Source organism: Amblyomma mixtum, chromosome 1 (assembly GCF_055824585.1).
Source record: "Amblyomma mixtum isolate Tamu chromosome 1, ASM5582458v1, whole genome shotgun sequence".
In the NCBI taxonomy this organism is placed as follows: domain Eukaryota; kingdom Metazoa; phylum Arthropoda; class Arachnida; order Ixodida; family Ixodidae; genus Amblyomma; species Amblyomma mixtum.
The window spans coordinates 92,682,450-92,686,062 of record NC_143012.1 but is presented as its reverse complement, the minus strand read 5'-3'; positions in this window follow the sequence as shown (position 1 = coordinate 92,686,062).

Here is a 3,613-nt window from a genome sequence, read left to right as displayed (position 1 = left end):
GGCTGGTCTTCCAACAGAGCCAATAGGCTGGTCTTCCAACAGAGCCATTAGGCTGGTCTTCCAACAGAGCCAATAGGCTGGTTCTCCAATAGAGCCAATAGGCTGGTTTTCCAATAGAGCCAATAGGCTGGTTTTCCCTAGAGCCAATAGGCTGGTTTTCTCTAGAGCCAATAGGCTGGTCTTCCAATAGAGCCAATAGGCTGGTTTCCCAATACAGCCAATAGGCTGGTTTTCCAATAGAGTCAATATGCTGGTTTTCCAATAGAGCCAGTAGGCTGGTCTTCCAATAGAGCCAATAGGCTGGTTTTCCAATACAGCCAATAGGCTGGTTTTCCAATATAGCCAATAGGCTGGTTTTCCAATAAAGCCAATAGGCTGGTCTTCCAATAGAGCCAATAGACAGACGGTGTGCATCAATAGAGTGACTCAGCATAGCGTAATCTGCTTCCGCGCGCCGTCCATGTGAACATGCTTAACGGTATGAAGGGACAGCTGTGCAAACATCTGGCCAGCGCCTGCCACCGTGTGGCGTCCTCACGGCAATCTGCTCGTGCACGATGGCTCCCTACAGAAGCGGATCATGCTATGCTAAATCTTTCTTAATTGGAGGACGCGTGGATCCCTTCACTTCCATGGAATGAGTCTGAGCTGACTGCCACAGCCGCTCTTCGTGCGAAATTCGCTGAGACCTGGAGCAAGAGACCTGGAGCAAGATACCTGGATTGGGAACAGACCGGGACAAGAGTTGATGAAGAATATTTTGGGAATTCGCGATTCACTGATGAGTCTCCCTTGCTACCCATTTAGGGGATGAACTGGAAAGTTTGATTAATGACCTAGACAGGCAAAGCAGAACAGGAAGTCTAAAATTAACATACAGGAAAGTAAATTAACATTCAAAAGTCTCAGAAGGGAACAGCAGTTCACGACAGGTAGCGAGGCGCTGGAAGTTGTAAAGGAATACATCTACTTAGGGAAAGTAGTGACCGCCTATCCGGACCACGAGGGTCTCATAACTAGAATAGTGGGGTGGAGCACATTTGGCAGGTACTCTCAGATCATGAATGGCAGTTTACCAGTATCCCTCAAGAAAAAAGTATATAACAGCTCTATGTCGCTAGTACTTATACGGGTAGAAACGAGGAGGCTAACGAAAAGGGTTCAACTTGAGGACAGCGCAGTCAGCTATGGAAATGAAAATGGACAGGAAAAGGGCAAAGTGGGTAAGGGAACAAACGCGATTTAATGACATCCTAGAGGAAATCAAGAGGAAGAAATGGGCTTGGCCAGGGCATGTAATGCGAAGGCAGTGCAACCGATGGTCCTTAAGAGTAACGGAGTTGATTCCAAGAGAAGGGAAACGTAGCAGGGGATGGCAGAAAGTTAGGTGGGCGGATATGACTAGGAAGTTTGTGGGAATAAGGTGGCTACAGCTGGCACAGGACCGGGTTAACTGGAGAGATACGGGAGGGGCCTTTGTCCTGCAGTGGGCAGAGTCAGGCTGATGATGATGATGTTTATGCTCGTGAAGCTTATTTTACTGTGCTTGAGGCTTGAACGAATGAACGCAGCCACAGGAAAGACACTTGTTGTGGCATAGCACATTAATAGCAGTCAAGGACGTCGACAAAAACTGTTTTCTGGCTACCTCGCAACAGCAAACAGCGCTCTGCTAGCCCCATCAGTGGCAGGTTAATGCGTGAGAAAATGCAGCAATAATGGTCCTTGGACAAGAGCTTACTAGCTTGCTCTGCTTGCGAGAGAAGTGGTGGCCTGCCACAGAAATCTCATACAGATGTCGCATGTGCTGACGACAACACTGGCAAGGTATCCTTTTCAGTTTTACGAAAGCACTGAACCCCCGTATGGTTGAGGCGCAAATTCAAACACGTGTACATGCTGTCTCTTGCAAAGAGCAAAGGTCATCGCATTGCCTTGGAAAAAGTAGGCCCGGGGCCTTTGCTGAAACAGTAGAGGCCCACTTTTGCCAAGGCGGTCTTTACCTTCTTTTTTTTTGTTTGCAATGGACGGCACTTTGTGCAAGTGTGAAGAGGCAAGCACTGACGCACCCTGAAGAAAACGGCACAAAAAGAAACATGACATATGGAAAAAGGCAGACAGGGTGAGTCTCAATTAAGGGGGATGAGGGTTTTAAAACTGACCTTTTTATTTATGGCTAGAATCTCATGAAATTTTGCACACAGATGTGTTTTTATCTTCTGATTCTAAAAATGTAGTCACAATTGAGCTGGTGGTCATAGATAAAAAGTTATCTTAAATTCTAGAGTGTAATTAGGTAATTTCTTACACAGCTTTAATGAACTTTCTCATTGCAATTTGTTGCTTTTAATTACATGAATTGATAGCCAGCGAACTCCCATACCTGATGACATTCTTCCTTTTTTTCTTTAGGCCATGTATAAATAGGAATTGACAATTAGCTTAACGAGTTGCAGTGTAAAATACTGCGACCTTTTACTCTTGACACAGTATATTAGAATGACATGCCTTTAGAGAAAAACGAAGAATGTCATTGGGTATGGGAACTCTCTGGCTATCAATTCATGTAAATAAAAGCAACAGAATGCAATGGGAAAGTTCATTAAAGCTGCGTAAGAAATGACCTAATTAAAGTCTAGACTCAATTATGGCTATATTTTTGGAATTGGAAGAGAAAAATGCATCTGTGTGCAATATTTCATGAGATTCTAGCCATAAATAAAAAAGTTAGTTCAACACCCTCGTCCCCCCTTAACACCACTGGCTCACAACTGGCTCGCAAGCTGACGCCTGGTTCTTGCCTGCCTCCATCCCATTTGTACCACTCGCACTCAACATGTAACTGTGCCAAACAGCCTCAACTCACAACTCTTTGAGTACAAAGCACCGGGACTCTGCATGGGTTCTTCTAGGACAGCCCCTTTGCATCAAACGAAGAGCACCGATAGGGCAGTCAAATCTCACAGCTTGGCTCAGTCCTGCAACTGCCTTAGCTGCACGTCTATTTGCATGCCATGAAAGCACTGTCAAAGACACACACACATACACACACGCACATACACCCAATCTCAGAAAACGGTGCAGTCTGGCATTAGATGCATGGCTCCTGCTGCCTTCTGGATGCAGATATGAGCATGAGCTAGTACCAGGCTACAGCCACAACTATAACATGCATACGTGCGCAGTTCCCGGCCGATAATCCAAGCACTGTTGGGGCACAGACAAAGGATGAAGAGAGCATGTTGTGGTTTGTGTTGCCATACAGCCAAGCACGTAAGGAAATGCGACCAACGGATTAGGCGGGACAGTGGTACAGGACGAATTCTGAAAGACCGGTACCCATAAGCTGGGCCGTTCTTTAGCTCTGAGTGCACATTACCTCAGTTGTTTTTTTTTAGCAAGGTACACATGAGTAAGTGCTAATGATGAAATGAACGGCGGCGCAACAAGGACACTAACAAGAGAGGGGACACCACATGCGCACACTACCAACTGTTTATTGCATGGAAAGGTGGCATATTAATGCCACCTACTAATATTATTATGCCACCTTTCCATGCAATAAACAGTTGGTAGTGTGCGCACGTGGTGGCCCCTCTCTTGTTAGTGTCCT